This window comes from Rattus norvegicus, chromosome 16, assembly GCF_021556685.1.
Source record: "Rattus norvegicus strain SHRSP/BbbUtx chromosome 16, alternate assembly SHRSP_T2T, whole genome shotgun sequence".
NCBI lineage: Eukaryota > Metazoa > Chordata > Mammalia > Rodentia > Muridae > Rattus > Rattus norvegicus.
The window spans coordinates 56,979,172-57,003,941 of NC_141549.1; the positions used below are offsets into that span (position 1 = coordinate 56,979,172).

The window sequence follows — 24,770 nt, forward strand, 5'->3', positions numbered from 1 at the left end:
GGCTGGAGAGATGGCTCAGCAGTTAAGAGCACTGACTGCTCTTCCTAGAGGTCCTGAGTTCAATTCGTAGAAACCACATGGTGGCTCATAACCATCTGTAATGGAATCTGATGCCCTCTTCTGATGTTTCTGAAGAGAGCAACAGTGTACTACTCACATAAAATAAATAAGTAAATCTTTTTTTAAAAAAAATAAAGAAAAAGAAAAAGACTAGATGTCAATTTCTGCAAAGAATCGTTTTGCAATATCAATCTAGAGTGCACTGTTTAAATAGAACAATTTGAAGAGAATTTATTTCAAAACAAAAATGCTTAAGTCATCATCATCATCATCATCATCATCATCAGATGTTCTGGATAGAGCAAGATGAAAATTTTCAGTAGTCAATTCTTTCTTTCCACTATGTGGGTCCTGGAATTCAAACTTGGGCTACCAGGCTTGAAAGCAACCATTTTTACTCTCTAAGTTATCTTGCTAATCCATAAGTAGGTTTTATATAAATATACAACTTTTTAAAAAGGAATTAAGGGGTTGGGGATTTAGCTCAGTGGTAGAACGCTTGCCTAGCAAGCGCAAGGCCCTGGGTTCGGTTCCCAGCTCCGAAAAAAAATAAATAAATAAAAAGGAATTAATAAATTATACTTCACAAAAATTCAAAATAAATTTTATGTGCACATCACATTAAATTCAAAACAGCTATAACTTGAGAAAATACAGAAAACATGTATATTTAATAAAGAGCTCATAGCTAGAATACATAAAGTGCTTTTATAACATAATAACAAAATTACAATCAAGCTAATTGAAATATGTAAAGAGACAATTTACTAGTGAGCATATCAGAAAGCAAGTAAGAACATAAAACATACTCTATGTATTTAGCTACTGAAGAATGCTAGTATAGATCAGAATAAACTATCTTTCCATAGCCAAGGGAATGCTGGGGTTTACAATGACTGAGGAACCAGAACTCACACCACTTTCAATAGGAATGCAAATGAAACCTGGACAGGGTTTGGTTTTTGATGGCAAGATTGTTCTCAAATTCAATATGTGCTAAGTGTGGTGGTTTGCGTGAGGACAGTCTCCATGTGCTTCTGTGTTTGAGTACCTGATTCCCAGTTGGTGGGACTGTTTAGGAAGGATTAGGAGGTGTGGACTTGTGGGAGGAGGTTTGTCACTGGGGAGAGGCTTTGAGCTTTCAAAGGCCCATGTCATTCCCTGTTAGCTCTCTCTGCCTGCGGTTAGTTCTCAGCTGTCTCTCCAGTGCTGTGCCTGCCTGCTGCTGCCCTGCTCCCTGCTGTGACGGCCATGGACTCTAACTCTCAGAAACCATAAGCCCCCAAATTAAATGCTTAGCTGACATGGTCATGATGCTTTGTCTCAGCAGTAGAAAAGGACCTAAGACACCAAGGATAACTTCATACTCCTGAGCCACTTGCCTCCCTCCCCTCTCCTTCCTTCCCTCACGCCAAGGTTACAAGCGTGCTTCACCATGATAGTTAAAACTGTGAAGTTCTGTTTTAAGTTTGACAGGGGCTTAGGAGGTAGATCAGTCTGTAGGTTGTTTGACTGGTGTGCACAAAACTCTGGGTTTGATCTTCAGATCAAGTGAATAAGACAGATTCTAGAAAAGGCACACCTATAGTGACGGAAAGCAGAGTGGGTGTTATAGGACAATGGGGCGGTGGCATTTAGGAGGTACAGACAGAAGGACTAGAAGGTCAACGTCGTTTTTGGTTACATAGCAAGACAATCCTGGGGAAAGACTCTAGGTACCACACCAATAACTCTGGGCAAACTGGGAATGCTGAGAGGGAGAGAACTGTTCTTCCTGGGGAAGAGCCCTCCAAATGGTTACCCAGTACCAAATGGTCAGCCCTGAGATCACTGATGTACAGGAAACATTATTTGGGCTAAGCAGGTTGTATTTATGTATTCATACACACACAGACTAGCACACATACACACAAGTATGTAGGTATATATGTATCTACATCCAGGGGCCGGGGAGTCCATGAATTTGAGAGAAAACAAGGAGATGCATTTCTCCCCTCCCCTCTCCCCTTCCAGCCCTTCCCACGTGCTTTGCGCTCTCACAAGTTTATGGCCTTATTTATTTATTTATTTATTTATTTATTTATTTATTTATTTATTTATTTCTGCTTGCTTATTTATTTTGAGGCTGTATAGGCCAGGCTGTCCTTGAACTACCTCCTTCTGCCTTGCAAGTGCTGGGATGAAAAGCATGCACCACCGTGCCCGGCAGCCTCTGCCAACCTCCTCCATGCAGTGCCCTTAACACAGCTGAGGAGCATTAACCATAAAAGCCACAAGGCAGTACGGTTCCATTTTCCATCACATAGAAAACTGTCCTCTTGTCCTTTTCTATGTGCTCTCCCCACCACTGCCATCACCATCCTGCTGTTGTATAATACCTGACCTGCCTTCCATCGCTGTAGGCATGCCTTTCCAGAATCTATTTTATTCATTCAAATCATGCCGAAAGCAATTCATGGTGTATGGTCTCTTTCATGCAGCACATGCTTTTGTGATTCACTCACATTGTTACATGTGTTAGTAATCATTCCTTTTGTGCGCACAGAAGCATTCCACCGCATGTTTATACCGCAGTTTGTGTATTCACTCACTCCCTAGTTGAGAGGCATGAATTGTTTCTAGTTTCGGGCTAGAATTTAGAATAAAGTGAAACGGACATTCCTGGGTAAGGCTCTATCTACATGAATGTCTTTTTATTAGTATTTAAGACCTAAGGATGAATTAGCCAGGCCTTATATAACATGAAATAGGTTCTATATATATTCCCTATATATATTCTATTATATATATATATTTCATATTTTAAAATTATAATTACTGCCAATGTGTAGCCATCCTGAGCTACACAGTGGGTACATCTTTATCAGAAAAATGACACCAAAACAAATATATGCATCTTAAGTGTACAAAACATTTAAAGGAAATAAGAGAACCACTGACTTGGCCCTTGGGCGTAGTAACTCAGTGGCCAGTTGTTTTGGTTTGGTTTATTTGTTGTTGGCTTTTCTTGGCGTTAGAAGTGGGTTCTGGGATTTGAACTCAGGTCATCTGGAAGAATAGTCAGTGCTTCCTAACCAGTGAACCACCTTTCCAGCCTCTGGCACTAGCTTTAAAAATAGTCCGTTTTAAGGGATTAAGAAGCTAGGGGAAACAATGAAATTCATTTTTAATTAAAAAGAGAAACCTGGGGAAATATTCACAGTCAAATAGGTTTTGTTAACTTTGGTAGCCACTGAAAATTATTTGGCCTTAAAAATAACAAATCCAAAATGAAAACACCTGTATCTACTCTGTTAAGCCCTTTGGGCTAAGAGCTAGGCAGAAAATGGATATTGGACACAAAAGGGATTAATTAAATTACCAAAGGATAGCACATGACCTCAGTTAATTTTGCTTATTAATTACAGAATAATGCAAAGCATGACATTGGAAAGATTTTGGTGGAATGAAGTTTTGGGGGCACTAGCTCCATAGTTCTCCATTTTCACAAAAAAAATATACCGTAATTGAGTGATCCACTGTTTTATACTTCTCCTGATCTCTGTCCTGTTATACACTTAGGGTTCTTCTAATGGAGTTCTTAAAAACTAGGGGAGATAGTGGATCGTGTGGATTTTTATATTATGCATTTACAGTGTTGAGCCAAGGGAGTGTTTATTCACAGCACACTGAATGAATGTTGGGTAAAGGAATTCGCTTCATCATAAAAGAAAAACAATATGCCTTTCACACGGCTTTGCATTTACTACACAAGTTTCATCGCTTTCTTCAAGTATGAATAGGACCTAGTTTTCCTTTGTTTAATAGGGTTTTCCTCTAAGAAGAAACCAAAGGAAATCTAAATGAAAGAGAATTGTGTGATTTTAGCATTGGTGGAGTCATTATTCAGAAGAAATGAAATATTCAATATGTAAAGAAAACAAGAAACGGGGCTGGCACTGTAGCTCATAACACCTGTACCCACATGCACACACATGCACACACGCACACATAAACACACATGAAATTAAAAATGAATAAATATTTTTGGAACTAACAGTCTGTTCAAATCGTATTTTCTAACAAAATGATCTATAAATACAAATGATCTTGCTATAAACTATGACCTTCCATTCAGCTTCAAACCAACATAGTAAATCAAACACCTCATAATTTACAATGCAAAGAAATAAATAACTTCCTGGTTTTGATTGTGAAGAAGAGCATTTGATATCAATCTATACTTTTGGCTTGGTCTCTGTAAAGGAGAAAAAGTAATATCTTCTCACCCATAACAAAGATTAGTAAGAGTGAGAGACCAAATTTTGGGGGTTCAGACTCCATCTCAGAGAACCTGACCTAAGGTAGAACTCAAGTTAACTAATAGGCCAGTACCTAGCACGAGTTTCCAGGCTACCCCTCAATAGGATTTGAGCCTCCAGGTTACCCCCTTAACAAATCTAGTGTCTAACACCAGTTTCCAAGTTACCCCTCCCCAGCAAGACCTGCGTCCAGGACCAGTCTCCAGGTTATTCCCCAACAATTCTGCACCTCCAGGTTACAAGCCCGCCCCGGCACCTCACTTCCTAACAACCACCAATCAGGAAAAAAGCAGAAGTTAAGTTGATAGTTTGGCTCCCAGCACCAGCCAATTGTTTTAAAGGCCACAGTAGCCTCCCAATTAGATACTTACCAGTCTAGAAACACTCACCCCTCACTTGCAATTTCCTACAAAACCTTCTCTACCAGAACTGACTGGTGGTTTAAGCCCAAGCTCCAGCTTGTGAATAAAGACCCAGGATGGAGAGATGGCTCAGTGGTTAAGAGCACCGACTGCTCTTCCAGAGGTCCTAAGTTCAAATCCCAGCAACCACATGGTGGCTCACAACCGTCTGTAATGAGATCTGATGCCCTTTTCTGGAGTGTCTGAAGGTACAGTGTGTATGTATGTGTGTGTGTGTGTGTGTGTGTGTGTGTGTGTGTGTGTGTGTGTGCATATATATATTAAAATAAATATTAAAAAATAAAATTGTGACTAAAGGCCTAGTATGATTGCACTGGATTGGCTCCTGACTGGTCTTTTGGAATTTATGAATGCTTCCTGGTACTATAAGAGAATAATAAGAATTAATAAACAGATTATTAGTAAAAGAAAATGCACACTTTATTTAACATGGGAGCTATCAGAAGTAAAGAGTCAGGGCCAGCATGATGATGGCTCAGTGTATGAAGATGCCTGCCGCCAAGGTTGACAACTGGAGCTCAATCCTTGGGCCCAAGATGGGAGAAGAGAATTGACTCCTGCAAATTGTCCTCTAATCGCTGCGTGTGTGCCCAGTCACTTGCACCCTCTCCCCAACCCTGCAAAGTAAATTAATACAACATGAAAAAGAGTCTATCAAGAACCGAAGACTTGAGGACTCACAGAAAAAGTATCTTTTATGGGCTGTGTTGCAAACCGCGATTGGGAATAAGGTTATGATTTAACAGTAGTAAACTGCCTCCCTGCCTCTGTCTCTGTCTCTGTCTCTCTCTGTCTCTCTGTCTCTCTGTCTCTCTGTCTCTCTGTCTCTCTGTCTCTCTGTCTCTCTCTCTCTCTCTCTCTGTGTGTGTGTGTGTGTGTGTGTGTGTGTGTGTGTGTGTGTGTGTGTGTGTGCATGTACACGTGCATGCGTGCGTGCATACACTTGAGAAAGCCAAAGGTCTATACTGACTGGTCAGTCCCCAAGAATCCTCCTATCTTTTCCTTGCTAGAGCTGGGGTTGGCAGGCACATGCAGTCACACCCAGCTTTTTGCACACTCAGGTCTCCTTGCTTACACAGCGAGCACTTCACGCGGTGAGCCATTTCCCCAGCTTTGACTAATGTTTCTGAATGAGGTTTTAGTGTTTTCACCCACCTTGCTGGAAATCCCTAGAATGACCATCAGCTCTGTTGAAAACATAGACAGACAGACATCAGCAAGCTTTTCAAAGCCCTATTCCCACAAACTGGATCCCTCTGTGTGCTGGGTTCAACACAGAGAATCTATTCAAAGAAAGTTCCAGGCTTTGCTGTCTGTGATTCAGGAACATTCTTCTAATTCCTGTCACCTCTGAAACTCAAAGAGCTACCCTGCAGCTCTCTGATTACTTAGCTCCACTTCTTGTCCACAGGTGCGATCACCCTTTCCTGGAAACCCTCTATAGACCTCACTCGGATTTTAGTTTAATTTACATACCACATTAATCTTCAAATCCTTTGGTGGAAATGTATTTCTCATCCAACTTAATACATTGAAACTTTTAAATCTATAATTTTAAACATAAGGGGGAAAATCACACATAAGGGATTTGGAGAGGCCCAGAGGGATAGGTTGGGGGTGTGAAACTGAGGGCTGAAGCTCACACCCTAAGCCCTTTAAATCACATCACAGCCTGGAAGAACGTGAAACGTTTTCCCTGTTTAGAAACCCATCCCAGCAGGACACTAGAACAATACTGCATCCAATTTCTTTTTTTTTTCTTTTTTTTTTTTTTTTTGGTTCTTTTTTTCGGAGCTGGGGACCGAACCCAGGGCCTTGCGCTTCCTAGGTAAGCGCTCTACCACTGAGCTAAATCCCCAGCCCCCTGCATCCAATTTCTAAAACCAGCACTCTAATTTATGTCGCAACACCTCTGTGTAAGGTATAGTTTATAATTCTTAGTGTAGGCTAAACACTGTCTTACAAGGGGCTAGCAGGATTGCTCCATGACTAAGAGTGTGTGGCCCTTTTGCAGAGGACCTGAGTTTGGTTCTCAGGTACATGATGCAGCTCGAAACTTCATGTAACTCCAGCTCCACGAACTCTGATGTCCCTATCTTACTCTGTGCCACCCATAGCCACATGCACTGCCTGCACATACTCAAGCATAGGTAAAAATAAATCTTTAAAAATTTTCTTATCATTTCTTTGTCTTCATCATGACAAAGCCTTGTATTTTCACACTGGTCACAATGCTCTCTGCTCCTAAACTGGATTTGCCCCCTGGTCTTGTATAATCTTCAGGATTTTCACCAGTCGCCACTATCACAGTCTGTTGGGTGTGAGTCGTTTTATGCTAAAAAGCAGATTGTTGCACTGCTCCAACCTGCCTATGGGTAAGATAAAATGTGCAGGGAAATAACTTGTTTGTCCTTTATCATAAAGGTGTGACTGAGACTCTTACGTAACAAAGACATGGTTAGCAGGAGAAACACATGCCATTTATTTAATATAAGTTATATGCAATACAGGAAGTCTTCAGAAATAAAGATTTACCAGGTAGTGGTGGCATACACCTTTAATCCCAGCACTCAGGAGGGAGCAGCAGGAGGATCTCTGATTTCAAGGACCGGCTAGTCTAGCAATCGAGTTCCAGCCATGTCTACACAAGAAACCCTGTCTCAGAAAGCAAGGTTGGGGGTTGGGAGGTGGGGAGGGAATGTCAGTCTCAAAGAAACTGGGCACCTGTGTACATCCTCTTAGGCATGATGGAGGGAAAAGTAAGCTGTTATGAGGAAGTGAGGCATGCGACTGGACTAAAAGGACCTGTCCTGATGGCAAGAAACCGTGGGCGGCGCCTAGTCAACAGCAAGGTTGGTTCAGCGTCTTCTCTATGGTTTTGTGTCTTTAGAGATAAGGATGTTCCTTTCTCCCTGGTTAAGGAAGAATCTCTCTCATGAGGGTCTTCTGCCTTGCTGGATGGGGCATGGGGGGAGGTATGACGGAGAAAATACAGTTAGAGAGACCTTTCTACTTACGTGGCTTTCTCAAAACACAAAATGTTACATTTTGGATTGACCTAGCCTACATCAGGTGTCATTAACATTTAAACCTGCATGTCACCTGCTTGCTCTGTCTGGCCCCCCTTTCTGCCCAACTGGGTTCTAAACCCCTCTAGATTATTCTCTAAGAGTTTTTTTGAAAGTTCCTTGTTAAGGAAACATACAGTCTAAATCTAAAACAAAACCCTGACACTACTCAAGACTAAAACAGGTAAAGAAACAGTACAAAATACTTATTGCTACATCACATAATAAAGCCAAACAATTTATGGTGTGTAAGCATAACAGGAACTACTAAAATTGATGCAAAAATGCATATTTTTATAATAAAACATAAATCCCCATGAAATGCCTCTGTTTGCATTTTTTTGCTACCAGCTTAAAACTGGAAAATATGATATCAAAGCTCTTTGTGTCTCCCTAGGGTCCTCGGAGTGTCAGAACTATCCTGGATTTCTTAAGGAATGGGGACCTTGTACTCTTTCTGGAAACCCCCTACGATTCTGTTTCTCAGTGTGCTTAAACATAGTCTTGTATCTAAAGAGATTAAGAAGAACCGGGTGTATTTATCTGGGTTCCGTGTGTGTGTGTGTGTGTGTGTGTGTGTGTGTGTGTGTGTGTGTGTATACATGCATATGTGCTTGCATATGTGTTTATGTTTGTGTTTGCTTTAAAATAGTAACCATAGCTAAATCACGGTCCCACAATAGCTCTACCAGGGAGAAGTGGGACAACCCACAGTTGTTCAGTCCACAAGGTGGGTGCCTGAGTAGTTCCAATCCGATATCAGAAGCCAGGAAGTCTCTAGGAAAGTTACTGCACAAAGCTTGGAAAAGCAGGTCCTGTTATCAGTAAAAGAATCTAAAGCCCCAGGGAACGAGGAAACTTAAGGTAGGAGGTGAGGAGGTGGGGTGGGGGTAAGGGGGTGGAGGAGGGGAAGCCTGTCCAGTGAAAGACAAATTTTCTTTTTTTAAAGATTTATTTATTTGTACATATCAGAAGAGGACATCCGATTTCATTATAGATGGTTGTGAGGCACCCTGTGGTTGCTGAGATTTGAACTCTGGAAGAGCAGTTAGTTAGTGCTCTTAATCATTGAGCCATCCCTCCAGCCCTTAAAGATTTATTTACTATGTATACAGCAGTCTGCCTGCCTGTATGCCTGCAGGCCAGAAGAGGGCACCAGATCTCATTATAGGTGGTTATGAGCCACCATGTGTTTGCTAGGAATTGAACTCAGGACTTCTGGAAAAGCAACCAATGCTCTTAATTTCCAAGCCAACGTGTTCTCCCACACCCTTTTCAAGTGGGCTGCTAACACAATCCGGGTGAGTCTTCCCAGTATCATTCAAGGCAACTGTAGATACTTCTTCAGGTGAGGCTCCCTACTCAGGAGATTCTAATTTGTTGCAAATTGACAATAAAAGCAACTATAATAACATATCAGTAATACACAGGCAAAACTGTGGGACAAATAGTATCACCAACCCAATCATTTGGTGAGATGCAGAGAGAGAGAGAAATAAGTACCAAGGCTCTCCCTTCCGGCCTGACATGGTCCTTAGTAGTTTGGGTCTTTTGACCACAGTGAAGTCTGTCTTATCTATCAGGCTAGTAAAATGAAGGGTTTGATGTGTATTCTGTAAGTAACTCATTCTGTTATCTTAAAATTTTATTTCAAGACAAAAGCTATGAAAAAATTAAATCAAGCTTTAATCTTCCAGGGTGCCCATTCCTACCCATCTTCTTTTTCTTTTTTTTTAAAGATTTATTTATTTATTAAATATGAGTACACTGTCACTGTCTCAGATACACCAGAAGAGACATCAAATCTCATCACAGATGGTTGTGAGCCACCATGTGGTTGCTGGGAATTGAACTCAGGACCTCTGGAAGAGAAGTCAGTGTTCTTAACCGCTGAGCCCTCTCTCCAGCCCCCATCCGCTTTTTCTAAGTTAAAAATAAAATATTTAACATACCTTCAACACACATGGCTTGGTTTTTTATCCAGAAAGATATAAAAATTTAAATATTACTACAGAGATAAAATAGGTAGAAAATTAGAAATCAGGGTACAGAAGCTTTTGGGGAAAGTAAAATCATTAAAAAAAACTGAGTAGAAAAAGAAAAGATACAAACAAAAATAAAATAAGATAGCAATTGATTGAGGGTGTGGTACAGCGTGACTGTAATGTCAGCACTTGGAGTCCAGGCAAGAGGCCAAGGGTTCAAGGTCAGTCTGAGGCTGAGTAGGCGGAGCCTCCACTTCATATCCTACTGTCCCTTGTACTAACTTCCTTCTGACTCTTTCCGGTCGCGCAAGATGTCAAAGTGAGGATGTGGTGGGTCCTCCGGAGCGAAAGTTTGGATTTCCCTGGTTCTTCCGGTAGGAGCTGGGATCAACTGTGCCGACAACACAGGAGCCAAAACCTTATACATTATCTTTGTGAAAGGAATCAAAGGATGACTGAACAGACTTCCTGCTGCTGGTGTGAATGACGTGGCGATGGCCACAGTTAAGAAGGGCAAACCAGAACTAAGAAAAAACGTACATCTGGCAGCGGTAATTCGACAATGAAAGTCAGATAGAACAAAAGATGGGGTGTTTGTTTTTTTTTTTTTATTTTGACAATAATGCAGGGGTCATAGTAAACAATAAAGGTGAGATGAAAGGTTCTGCTATCACAGGTCCAGTTGCAAAGGTGTGTGCAGACTTGTGGCCCAGGATTGTATCCAATGCAGGAACCACGGCCTGATTCTCCAGTGTATTTGTAAAATATATTCATTAGAAAGGCTTTGCTCAGAGGGGGGGAAAAAGAGGTCAGACTGAGTTACAAAGCTAATTTGAGAGCAGTCCCAGCTATCTTAAAAAAACGTGAAACAAGATTCAGAGAATAGAGCACCGGCTCCTCCTTAGCGGGCCTAGATTTAATTCCCAGGTCCCACCCAGTGTCTCTCAACCATGTGTCCCTTCAGTTCTAGATCAGCTCTACTCTTCTGACCTCTGAGAGCAATGCATGCACATGTTACATCGACATACATGCACTCAAAACACCCAAACACATAAAATAATAATTTAAAAAGTATTTTTTAAAAAAAGTAAAAAGAAAGAAAAACTCTACCTATTCTGTGTGAAAAGTTAGCTGGTGGGGTGTTGTTTATACGGTGCAAATGTTGCTGACATCTACTTGTTTAACAAAACGGGTTTTAGCTTTAACACTGCCTAAGAAATACGCTCATTAAAATGTCTATATGTGCTGGTGATATAGTTCAGTTGGTAATGTTTTTATGTTATGTGCATGAGGCCCTGGGCATGCATAGACAGAGACATACATATAGACTCACACACACACACAGAGAGAGAGAGAGAGAGAGAGAGAGAGAGAGAGAGAGAGAGACATACAGGCATGCATGCACACACCCCAAATGTTTATTATAAATCTAGCCGCAAAGATGATATTTGATAAACACAGATTTAGAGGTATTCTACAATGCAGTGGCTTCTTTTAAAATTGCCAATATCATGGGAGGGGAAAAAAAAAGAATGATTGTACCATAAATTTTTCTTGCCCATGAAATGCAAATTTCGTCCCTTGCAATGCTATTGGTGAGTTTGCCGTTATTGATGTGTATGCAGATCAAGCTAGTCTGCCAGGTCGATCGTACGTCCAGGCATCTGCTTGCAATTCCATGCCTGCGTTCCTCATTCCTTATGTGACATGTATGTGTGCTGCTTGGTACTGTGCATGGTTTCTTAGGATTTATGCTTCTTCACACGTTAATAAATTAAATAGAATCTCTTCCCATGCTTATTCAGTATTTGCCTTGGAATGGTGATCATATTTTCTTTAAGATTTACCTTTTGACATATATTAACCCATTTCTTAAAGTCAGTGAATTTGAGCACGTCTTTGAAAAATCATTAGAAGGAAACCTAGTGACTAGGTAAGTTCACCAAGAGACAGCTCAATGTGCAGACTAGCAAAGGAAAAGAAGCAGGGTTTCAGCTAAATAAATAAATAAATAAATAAATGAATAAATAAATAAATTTTGAAGAAAAAAAAAAGCCACTGAGTCCGTAATGTTTTTAATCAATTCTGGCTTTTCCCTCTTCAACCATCCAAACTGTCATTAACTGTTAGAAGGGAAACTGTGAAAGCAGAATTCTAGAAAGGTGAATTTGATAAGAATGAATTAGAAAGGTGAACATATGGGGTGTGTGCTTCTAATCCCAGGATTCAACAAGCTAAGGCAGGGAGATCAAGAATTTGAAGCCAATGCTTTGCCAGAGCTAGAGAGGTGGCTTAGTGGTTAGAGCGCTGGCTGCTCCTCTAGCGGACCCAGGTTTGGTTCCCAGCGCCCACATGGGAGCTTACAACTCTCAGTAACTGCAGTTGCAGGTGATCTGTTGCACAAGCATGCATGGGGTGCAAATGTCTGTGCACGCAAGCGAAACACCCATACGCAATAAAGTAAATAACTCTTGCCAGGTGAGGTTGTGCACTTCTTTAATCCCAGCACTCAGGAGGCAGAGGCAAGTGGAGCCCTGTGAGTTCGAGGTCTGCCTGGTCTATAAAGTGAGTTCTGGGACAGCTAGGGCAGTTACACAGAGAAACCCTGTCTTGGAGAAAAAGAGAGAGAGTTTGAAGCTCGTCTGGAATATACAGTGAGATCTTGTCTCAAACACACAATGGCAAGTGAGATAGCTCGGCTGGTAGGGGAGACTGCCCAAGCCTGGCAGCTAAAGCTACTTCTGGGCTGCACTGAATCCTCAAGCTACCTTCAGATCTCCACAGGAGTGCCACCCACACAAGACAGGCAAACACGATATTTGAAAGTCAGCTGAAGGAAGAAAAGGAAATTTCAAATGGAAATAATTAGATTAAAATTAACATAAGGCAGGGTCTTAAAGACAGGGTCTCCCTAGGTAGCTCTGGCTGTATGGGATTCACGAGGTACAGCAGATTAGCCTCAAACTCACGGAGATCCACTTGGGGTTAAAGATGAGTACCACGGTGCCTGGCTTAAGAACTGCATACAAATTTAAAATTTGCTTTTGATTCCTGTAAATCTGGAAAGTATACTTTTCATCATGTATGTTCGCTGGAACTTTCACCACAAACCAATTATTGGGGATCGAGCCCAGGGTTTCGTGCACCCTAGGGAAGTACTTCGCCCACAGAGGGTCCAATCAAGGATTTTAACTGTGCCAAGTATAGATTACTGCAGAATATTATGAGTTCCATTATTAACTAAGATGGGCTAGAAATAGTAACTCTTCAAACATTTAGGCAAATGGAAAAAATGTTAGCATCTGAAAAGAAACTCCCAAGTAATATAAATAACAAGTAGGAAGTGGTTCTCTGCAGAGATTCTCTGCAGACAAATTCCTTTTTGAACACAATTTAAAAGAACTTGGCAGGGAATCTATGAGCACAGGAAAACTGTCTCAATATATATGCAAGAGTACTTCTTCTTTGAGAAGAGGAAGGTGGGTGGGTCAGGGCGCACTTGAGAATCTCGTGACTCTAAAAGTGCCTATAGAGATAAGACACACTTGGTTTGAAATTTGTATTAGAAGAGTGGGGGGTTTCCCCCATTATTAGATTCTAGATTGATTTGTTGGTAATATAGCCGTGTCTAATAACTGTGAGAAGTCAGAAAGAAATGGCAAAGAAGACAGTCTCTTTGGATGTCTCTGGGAAGATGTGACAAAAGAAATTTTTAGGGATCGGTCTTCTACCTCCACCACCATTTTTGGCTTCATCTCTAGCAAGATGACTTTGCTAAAAGACCTGGCAGATGAGCCTGGAATAATTTTTTTGTTTTTAAGATTTATTTATTGATCATATATAAGTACACTGTAGCTGTCTGCAGACACACCAGAAGAGGGCATCAGATCTCCTTATAGATGGCTGTGAGCCAACATGTGGTGGCTGGGATTTGAACTGAGGACCTCTGGAAGAGCAGTCAGTGTTCTTAACCACTGGGCCATCTCTCTAGCCCAATTCTGAAATCTTTCAAGGCCTATTATATAATAAGCAAATGTGTAGTCATGAGAGATAGAGGCTTAAGAGTTAATACAGTTTCTGCTCTTGCAGTGGACCCCAATTCAGTTTCCAGAACTCACATCAGCTCTCTCACAACTGCCTGTAACTCTAGCTTGAGGAGATCCAATGCCCTCGTCTGCCCTCCACTGGCACCCAAACATAAACTCTCACACAGACATTTATATCTGTTTAAAAACCGGCATGAGAATAGGAGAAACTTGTTGGAAAGGAGAGTTTCAGCAGGAATGATAATTAACAAGAGAGGGCCATGGGAGGATTCACATGACCAAAATGCATTATATAAATGCCTGGAATTGTCGAAAATAAATAAATTTTTTGAGTGTGATTAGAACATTATCTTCAATTTCAAACTAGGTTTTTGTTTCTTTTTTCTTCCTTCTTTTTTTCCCCCCCTCTTCTTTCTTGCTTTTCTTCCCTTATCTCTGTCTTTTTTCTTTTGAGGGGATTTTCAAAATAAGTTTTCTCCCTGTAGCCCTGGCTGTCCTAAAACTTGCTCTGTAGACAGGTCCAGCCTCAAACTCTCAGAGATCTGTCTGCCTCTGCCTCCAGGGTGCTAGAATGAAAGGCATGTGCTGCCACTGCCCAGCTAAGGGGCCATTATCATTGCTGTTGTTGTTGTTAGTAGTATTAGTATTAGTATTAATATTACTTATTGACAGGGTCTCGTGTAGCCCAGACTGGTTGGAAACTCACTATGTAGCTAAGGATGACCCTGAACTCCTGCTTCTACTTCCCAAGTGCTAGGATTATGGCCATGAATCGTCAAAACAGGCTCTAAACCCAGGGCTTTTTTTTTGTTTTGTTTTTGCATATTAAGCAAGTACTCTTTCAAGTGACTTATATCAAAATTATGTTATTTAAATATAAATACGTGAGACTCAGTGCTCGGTATAGGATTGGGAGACTGAAACTTTACTATTTTCATATAGAATTCATTAGAAAAATTCCAAAATATTGGGCTGGAGAGATGGCTCAGTGGTTAAGAGCACTGACTGCTCTTCCAGAGGTCCTGAGTTCAAATCCCAGCAACCACATGGTGGCTCACAACCTTCTGTAATGAGAACTGATGCCCTCTTCTGGTGTGTCTGAAAACAGCTACAGTGTACTCATATATAATAAATAAATAAATCTTTAAAAAAAATTCCAAAATATTATTATAAATTCTTTTTAGAGTTCTATACATTAAAATGTGCTTGGAAGCAGGTATAAAAATATGCATAGATACAATAAGTTACCTGTGGATGTGGTTTGTTTGTTTATTTATTTATTTATTCATTTATTTATCTAACTTCATTGGTGTTTAAACCTAGAGCCTCACACATGCTAGGCAATGTCCTCTACCATTTAGGTAGTTCTGCAGTTCCAATTTGTGGCCTCTTAATATTTAATTTATATGAAATTCACATGTGTATAGTTAATTCTATAGATTACCTTTAGCTCTGTTTATATTAAATATTGATGGGGTGGTGGCTTTACCAATAGAGCGCTCGCCATTCACACAGGAGGACGTGAACTTTGGTGCTCAGCCTCTGAGACAGAGGCCCAGTGGTGCTGCTGTCCACCCAGGCCACACAAACGGAGAGCCCCAGGCTGACTGAGGGAACTTGTTCAAAAGTAAACAATGTGGAAAGTGAGGAAGATACCCAGTGTCTCTGCCTTCATCCATGTACACGCACACACACACACACACACACACACACACACACGTACACGCACAGTTGCAATAAAGGTAGAGATTTGTCTGTGTGCGTGTATGAATGTCCTTATACATTTTTATGTAGGGACGGGTAGATAGGAAAAAAAAACAGTGTTCGAAAAACACCGCGGCTTAAAAAGAGGTTTGGAAGTCTCTATTATCCTGTTTCAGGGCTCAGCATAAGCTGTCCAGATTTTTGCGTTTGCTCTCCTTCATCCATATTCGCAGGGATGAAAACATCTCCCATCCTTTGGTTCTCATCCACACACTAGGGTTGGCTTATTCCTTGGGCTTCTCCCGAGGAGCAGGTGGTCTATTTAAAGTTTATGGAGACTAATATAAAAGGAGATTTACTACAGAAATTAGCTCCTGAGATAACGAAGGCCAGAAAGTCTCAGGACATGCCTTTGGCAAGCGTCGAAGCCACAGTAGTTAGTGTAATAACTCAGCCCGAGGCCAGAATAGCCAAATGCCCAACCCGGTCTAAGGCAGAAGCCTAAGAATTGCAAGGGAGCATGGAGTTTGTGAGTCCTGCAGATCGATGGCTGCGGAATCTGCAGTACCCATCCCAGAGTATATATGGAGATAGACGGCCCAGCTCTAGCAGAGAACAAATATGACCTTCTGTGGCCTTTTTGTCCCCTAGTCCTCAGTGGATGGATGATGCCTACCCACGTGTTGATAGATGACTTTCTGCAGACTCCAGCCTCCAATACTAACTTTTTCTGGAAAGACCTTCATAGACACACTTGGAAAGAGCTTTGACCATCTGTCTGGGCCTTCTCTCCCTTGCCAAGTGGATACACAGTTACCCTCACCTGAGAAAAGCAAGCATGTAGAAGGCATTGTACCTTGGAGCCTCCTTTTCTGCTCCTGCGATCTGTGCTTTCAACTGGCAACACTCTCAAGCCCAGAAACAAAACTTGGCTTGTAATTATGAATTAATTTTTGTATTTAACTTGAGTTAAATTTGTTCTCCGGTTATGTGGCAAACTCCTTAAAGATAATGAGTGTTTCTGAAGGTGTGCTTTCCTGTGGAGCCGCACTTGGCTCTTAGCCACTGTTATTTCCTTTCAAAAAAGAAGTGTTGTAGAACCTCTCATCTCCCTTATAAATAAGGGATCATTTTAGTAGCATTTCAGGATACAGAGGACTCGATAAAGAGGAAACCAAGTATCCATTCTCAACTGTGACCATTTTGTTTTTATAAACCATAAAGCTTTCTTGTAGGAAGTCCCAGTTCAGTTTTGTAGGTAGAGTGAAGATGGAGGAATTAAACAAGACTGTGCAGGATGGAAAGGTTGCTTAGTGGGTATACACACCTGTCAGCAAACCAGACAACACCAGCCCAGTCTCTGGAGCCCACGTGGTGGAAAGAGAGAAGCAATTACAGTCTAGCCTCCACATACATACTGTGGCTAGCACCTTCCCCACACAATAAATAAAGCTTGCTTAAATAATTAATTGATTTACAATAACTATATCAAAATGTCAACATGAAAATGTTAAGTACCCACTGCAGGATACAAGAGTTAATGAGTGGCCTTAGTTTCATTTCTCTCAAGAGGCAAGTATTAAAAAACAAAACAAACAAACAAAAAACATAAACCACATCTGGAAAGATCTTTGTCTTTAAGAAATGAAAATTTTCCAAATAAATCTGACAACAGTCCTCAACAAGTAGCTTCCATTCAGAAATCACTGTTCAGAGATCTAGCTCACGTTTGGCAGGATACACAATCTGAATAGCAGATCAGAGGTCATCCAGGTTCAGGTGTTTGTGGTAAAACTATACCGTAGAGAAGTGGCTAACAAATTCTTACTATTAGAGAGTGTGTGTGCATGTGTGCGTATGCATCTGTGAATGTGTGTGTGTCAGTGTGCGTGTGTGTGCTTGTGCATGTGTGTATATGTGCACATGTATATATGTGCATGTGTGTATGTGTGCATGTGTGCATGTGAATGTGTTTGTGCGAGTGTGTGCATGTGCATGGGTATGCATGAGTAGGTGTTGGTGCACTCATGCATGCACGTGAATGTAGAGCCAATGTTGGGGGTCCCTCTCTATTGCTTTCTATTTTTATTCTTTGAAACAGGGTCTCCCGGTCTCCCACTAAGCCTGAACTCACAATTTCATCTAGAATGGCTGAGACCAGAGAGTGTTATTTTCTCCAAGATAAAACCTTCCAGCTTGTAGAGAAGCACCAGGGTGTTCTAAAGGGGGGTAAAATGTGTCATCCTTCAGGGAAGTTCATTAAGCTCACAAAGTGGACAATCTCAAAGGGTTCAGGAAGTTCCTAAGTCTGACAAGATATAATCGCTGTTCTCACTCCCACCCAGAATCCCCCAGCAAATATAAGCCATAAGGACTGCTGAGAGACTCCAAGACAAACTGATCTGGCTGGAAGACGCATTCTCCAACCTGCTGAGCTGCCTACAGGCCGTTCACTGTGCTCCAGCAATGATGGAACCTGGGAGTAAAGGTTCTTTGATGCGGGCTGGATCCAGAACGTTCATCTACCTTAATTCCTGTTTGCTTTAGGACTCAAAGTTTCTCCCCAGATTTCATTTTCATTGAACTGGTACAGCCTGTGCTTCTCTATCTTTCCCCGTGTGCCTGTGAGGACTGTGTTAAGAATATCAGTGTAAGACAAATATACACTTAATATAGGTTTGTATGCATCCCTTCTGAGACTGCTTGCAAGACTCTTGGGATCTACTTCTTTTTTCCAAGCATTGTTGAGTGATCACAAACAGGTTACCTATATCTATGACCCTTCAATGTTTTCATTTATGAAATGAAATGATTTGACTGCATTGATCCTAAAATCAATTCTTTCTAAAATTCCACAATGCTTTTAACTTATAAGACTTTGAACTTATAACGTGTTAGATTCCGTCAAGCTTCTCCTGTTTTGCTCACAAACCGATAATCATGAAAAATAACCTTGAGAGGTCGGTATTACACATTGCCATCACCCTAAGAATCTCACTATGGAAATATACTTGTCATGGAGTCAGCCAGACTTCAGAAACAGAACTGAAGCTTTACACATGAATATATTCTCTATGAGGTCTAAGAAAAATCTGTGGTAAATAAAATCACACCGAGAGTAATTTGGAAACTCTCCCAATTCATAGCCTCACTTGTTAATCTAAAAGCTAGGGGAAAAAATGCAAGCTCTATGATTATATAAATCAGGAAGACGGAGCATAAGTTAATTTATTCGTCAGAGACCACCATGATTTCAGTAATGTTTTAGGCAGGTTTGGTCTTAAGAATATTAAAATATAGTATTATAAGTCTTATTTAGTTGGGAAAGAACTGTTCCAGCTAACACCATCGAGTTGCCTTAAGTTCGGCTAATACTCAATTTGCAAGGCAAAAAGATTTTAGATTTCAGCAGTTGTTATTACCATTAGCCTTTAAAAAAAAACAAACAACAACAGCAACAAACCCTTGGCTGTACTATCTGGCACGAGTCAAATGTTAAGGTGCTATCAACCTTGGAACTGTACCAGGCATAGCAAGCCAGTCTAAGTTCTGGCTTAAGTAACATGGTCACTGATTACTCCAGCTTAGCAGGCTCGCTCGAGCTTGTCGTTTTTGGCAAAGGAGGCTGATTTTCACCCACACATGGGGCTTTCGCTGTATTTACTTTCCCCAAACACGGCCAACTCTTAATTAATTTTTGAATGGGTAATACAGGCATGCACGCAATGCGAAGTTTGGAAGGCAGAGTTATTAACAATGAAAAGTAAATTTCACTTTGATCCCAGCCCAACAACTGGCTTCTCAGTCTCAAACCAATGCATATGACTTGGGTAAACTGAGATAATTTTATAATTATTTTAAATATCTTATAATTAACTAATTATAAGAGATTTCAGGTATCTGCACTCGATGTGCACATAATACACACACAGACACACACACACAGACACACACACACACAGACACACACGCACCACGTAATTTTAAATTAAAATAGAATTCGGACCTGATGGTACATTTCCTGAATCGCAGCTCTCTAGATGCAAAGACTGGTGGATCTCTGTGTTCTAGGCCCACCAGGAATATATAGTGAAATGATTACTTCAAAGAAACCTATTATACTAATTTGTTATTATGTGTGTGTGTGAGCCCATGTGTGAGCATATTGTTTCTGCATGGAAGAATGCATAGATAGTGAACATTGAAGTCAGAGCAGAACTTTGTGAAATCAGCTCTCTCCTCCTTTTGTTTTAAGATTTATTTATTTTATTTGAGTACATTGTAGCTGTCTTCAGACACACCAGAAGAGGGCATCAGATCCCATTACAGATGGTTGTGAACCATCGTGTGGTTGTTGGGAACTGAACTCGAGATCTTTGCATGAGCAGTCTGTGTATATGCTTAACCGCTGAGCCATCTCTCCAGCCCTCTCTCCTACTTTTATGTGGCTTCTGTGGGTTACCAATTCTTTACCAGCTGAGCCACCCCGAATTGCTGTAATTCTTCATGGTTTCAAATCTCTTGAAAAAAAAAATCTCATAAAAATAGGAAGATATACACACATTTGAACCCTAACCTGTGTTCCTTTAGAACAGAGGCTTCTAGGACTTATTTTAAGTGGACTCATTTCTTAAGTGACAGTCTAGGGCCTTTTTGTCATTTGGTGATGATTTTCTGTCCCTTCTTTGGAAAGTGTACTGTTTCAGAAATATAAAGTAGCATATATACAATTTATTTGCAGGCTGAGATAGTTTTTTTTTTTTTTTTTTTGGTTCTTTTTTTTTTTCCGGAGCTGGGGACCGAACCCAGGGCCTTGCGCTTCCTAGATAAGCGCTCTACCACTGAGCTAAATCCCCAGCCCCAGCTGAGATAGTTTTTAATTGTGCTAGTCCTGTGCTTCATAGTGACATCATGGTCAACGTCTGCACCATGTATAGCAGCGATCCCATGTGTTGAATGTCGAAGACCATCACAGCCACTTCAGTTTAATGTTTCCGAGTCAAAATTCACTTGAGGATGCACTTCTCACAGAGTGTCCTGCTGTAAAGGTGACCACAAGGAAGCCATTAAGCTTAAGATTTGGATGTACACCAAACAAAAAATGTGTCTGGCTAGGCGATGTGCCCCATGCCTTTAATCCCAGCACTAAGGGAGCAGAGACAGACAGATCTCTATGCGTTTAAGGTCTAGTCTACTCTGCAAGTAAGTTCCAGGACAGCCAGGACTACACAGAGAAACCCTGTCTCTAAAATGAAAAATAAAACCAGAAGAAAAAAAAAAAGGTTTTTTTTTTTTATTGTTGTTGTTTGTTTTTGTTTTTCTTTTCTAATTCTCTAACTCTGCTGTCACATAAGAACGTTCCTCATCTTTCTAGAAGATGAGTCTGGAGAGAGTTGGATTTTATGAGTCAACAAAAAGCCACAAGCTGTACAATGATGGGGACACTTGGGTAGGCCAGCCTCAGCCAGTCCACTGACTGACACTGGAATTGTCAACTGACAATAAATGCACGTGGTAACTTCACCAACAATGTCAGAAAAAAAAATTGTCCTGACTGTCTTGGCCTAAACTGATGCTGTATGCAATCATGTGCTCCATAAATGATTTTTTGTGTTAAAATCATAAAGTTTGGGGAGGGTTTATTAAGTAATTAGACAGTAGGTCAAACAAAATGGGTCAAAAGGCACAAGCAACGTAAACCTCAGAAGCCCACATGTTCAGTATTCCTTCCAGTATTTTGTGTTTGTTTTGCCTGCGTTTGCTCATTAAAATCAGACTTCTGTGAACTGAAAAGGAATAGATATCTCTTACTCCCATATCATTTCTATAAAATTGATATTTATTATATGCCTTTAGAACGAAGACAAGTAGTCAGTATAACCTGGCCTGTTTAATAGTAATCCAGAGTACAAAGGGTAAGAATAGAAACAGTGTTAAAAACTCTGTGCACACACATGTGTCTGGGTGGGGGCATGCGCACATGAATGCAGGTACTGGTGGATCCCAGAGACATGAAAGCCATTGGATCCCCCTGAAATCTACACGTGGATTTGAGCTACCTGATGTGAGAGCTGGGAAACAAATTCAGGTCCTCTGCAAGAGAAATATGTTAACTAAGGATCCATTCCCCCATCCTAAACCCCAAAAGGTGTAGGTTCTGGAAAGCTCTGGAGGTTAATCTGACACTGACGAAGCCAGTGAACCACACAGCACTGTTAAATATTTTTGCATTAGTAATGGTGAGGACAGAAATGGATGGAATTATACATTAGCAACCATCCCGTGAAACACAAAAGCAAATTCACATTTGCCTGAACTTGCTTTTATTTAAATATATGGTAATAATTATGCACATAAGAAATCCCAGCCTTTAGGAGGTTGAAACGGTAAGATCAGGGGTTCAAGATTACCCTTTACCTGGTGAACCGCCTCTTCACATAGAGCTGTGAGATGGCTCAGTGGGTAACAGCTCTCGCTACTGAACCTCACTTCCAGAGTAAGATCCGTGGGATCCACATAGTGGAAAGAGTAACCAACTCTCACAAGTTGTCCTCTGACACACACACACATACAGATCAATCAATCAATCAATTTGAATGCATAACTATCTAAAGTAGTTTGTTTTTAAAGATTTATTTATTATATATAAGTACTCTGTAGCTGTCTTCAGATACCTCAGAAGAAGGCGTCAGATCTCATTACAACTGGTGGTTAAGGCTTCCTAAAGGTGGGTAGAGATAACTCAGCCATTAGGAGACCTTGCAGCTCTTGCAGAGGACTTGGGTTCAGTTCACACCTCCCAGGCTGGGTGGCTCACAACCAGCTGTAACTCCAGCTCTAGGAGGATCCTTCGCCTCTGGCCTCCACGGACCCAGCACTCCTGCGTACATACCCAGGCACATATGCATAGTCTAAGACAGTAAAATACGATTTATCTTGAAGAATTTAGAATTGAAGAACAACAAATATCACATTTTAGTTAAGGAAGCTTAACAAGTGTCTGACCCTAAATTAATTTCTGTTAATAAACAAAGCTAACCGAGTCCCCGTTTCAGCTCACACAGGAGAAATGGGACTCTTTCTCTTCCACTGTTTGCGAGGAAGTTGACTCTTGTGATGGTGAATGCAAATAATTCTGTCTTTGGAGAAAATCTGTGAGCTCTCACTTTATCTATACTTTTTTACATTTGTTTATTTTTATTTTATGTAGATGAGTGCTTGTCTGCATGTATGTGCACAACATGTGTGTCTGGTGCTCATGGAGGTCAGACAATGGCATTAGTCCCCTGGAACTAGAGTTCTAGGAGTTGTGGTGCTGAGACCTGAACCCAGGTCTTCTGGAAGAGCAAATGTTCCTAAACATTGAGTCAACAACAAACGCTGTTTAGTCTCCTAATTAGAAAAATACTCTAAAAAAAAAAAAAAAAAAAAAAAACTCCCCTAAACAAACAAAAGTACCAAGGAAGCAATTAAGATACATTTGTTTGCAGACAAATGTGGTGGTAGCACCCACTATTCCAGCACAGATGAGGCAGAGGCCAGTCTGGTCTACAGCATAGTGAGTGCCAAGCTAGTCAGGATTGTACAAGAGACTTCTCTTTAAAAACAACAAAAAAAGAGCAAGAGGCGAATTTACAACATTATTAAGGTCTTCCAGACCTTGGAAAATGAAGGGAGCTGTTTGTTTACACGACAGAAGAATTTTTGAAGTCTGAAACTGGTGGTTTCTAGAGATTTTCAGTAAGAGTCTTACCCTGAAATTAATACCTCTGCCCCTTGTCATTCTCAAAAGGATGGAATCTCTGGCCCTGGGGATTCAGTTGAACGCTCTGAAGACCGAATTTTCTGTGCCCAATCGCCAGTCCCTTTCCCGCAGAGCCTAATTTTTGTTTTTTGGGTTTTTGTTTGTTTGTTTGTTTTGTTTTTGTTTTTTCTAGAGGCTTCTCATCCTCACACAGACAACATTCCGGGCCAAATATGCTGTCAGATCATAGCCTGGGGTGAAAAGGCATCAGTACTGAAAGCCATCAAGAGAATTTGAAATGAAGAGCAAAAGCAGTCAGGGGTCGTGATTTCACTTAATTCTAAGTTACAATGGGAAAGTGGCACTAGAGGTCGGGAGCCGGTAGGCACTGAGGTCGAGTCACATTGTGCACATGCGCTGTGTATGTGCTGCGCGCGCGTGCGCGTGCGCGCCTGTGTTGAGACAGGGTTTCTCTGAGTAGCTCTGCTTGTCTTAGATCTCTCTGTAGAACAAGCTGGCCTTGAATTCATAGAGATCCCTCTGCCTCCCCAGTGCTGGGATTATAGGTGTTTGCCACCGTGGCCGGCACTAACCTTGTTTTGTTATCAAAACACTAAGTCCATTAGGTTAATGAAGAAGTTATGACTTTTTGGAAAACAGTAGGAGAGTTCCTCATTTCGAATTTCAAAACTGCTTTAGCTTTGAAACTGTTTTTTTCTGTATGCGTAGAATGTTGCATTTTTCTCTTTCCCTCTCATATTGATATAGGAATTAACTAATGCAGCTTCGTGTCTGTTGCTGTGTCTTAGAAAAAAAAAAAAGAAAAATTCCTTTTTAACAACTTTCACAGGTTTTCCAAGTAGTTTAACCAAAAGCACATGCTGAAATATTTTCAAGGCTCAAACTAATTAGATCTTAGAGAAGTATGGACATCAAGAATTATTTAATTTTTTCCTCTCAACTTTTTACTTTGAGAATGTTTTCCCAAATGAAAACCCATTGTTACACATTGAGCTGGATCTCTCTGAGAGTGTACTTTGCTGTCTCTGACTGCAGCATCTATATTAGGAGACTCAGTTTGGAAAGTCAGGGCTAAGTTTAACCAGAAGTCCAGTCTGACCGCTGCTTTGTGAGGAGAATGTGTACACAGAGACATAGAGGACAGGTGCACAAAAGGATGGTTCCCCCCACACAGGAAGGAAGCAAAAGCTAAGACAGACCTGAGGAGAATCAACCCCAACCACACCTTTTATAGTCATTAACATGTCTATTGACCTCTGACCCTGTGTGTGTGTGTGTGTTTCTCTGCCTTTACTTCTGTCTGTCTCTGTCTGTCTCTTTTTCTTTCTTCTACCTCTTCTTTCTATCTATCTATCTATCTATCTATCTATCTATCTATCTATCTATCTATCTATCTATCTATCTATCTATCATCTATCT

The 24,770-nt window shown here is 40.8% G+C and overlaps 1 protein-coding gene and 1 pseudogene; both read left to right on the forward strand.

The window, feature by feature from the left end:
• Positions 1–24,770, forward strand: part of Erich1 (glutamate-rich 1) — a gene marked incomplete at its 5' end in the record, with an annotated part of 52,793,804 nt that overhangs the window by 26,108,612 nt on the left and 26,660,422 nt on the right.
• Positions 10,148–10,580, forward strand: Rpl23-ps1 (ribosomal protein L23,pseudogene 1; annotated as a pseudogene).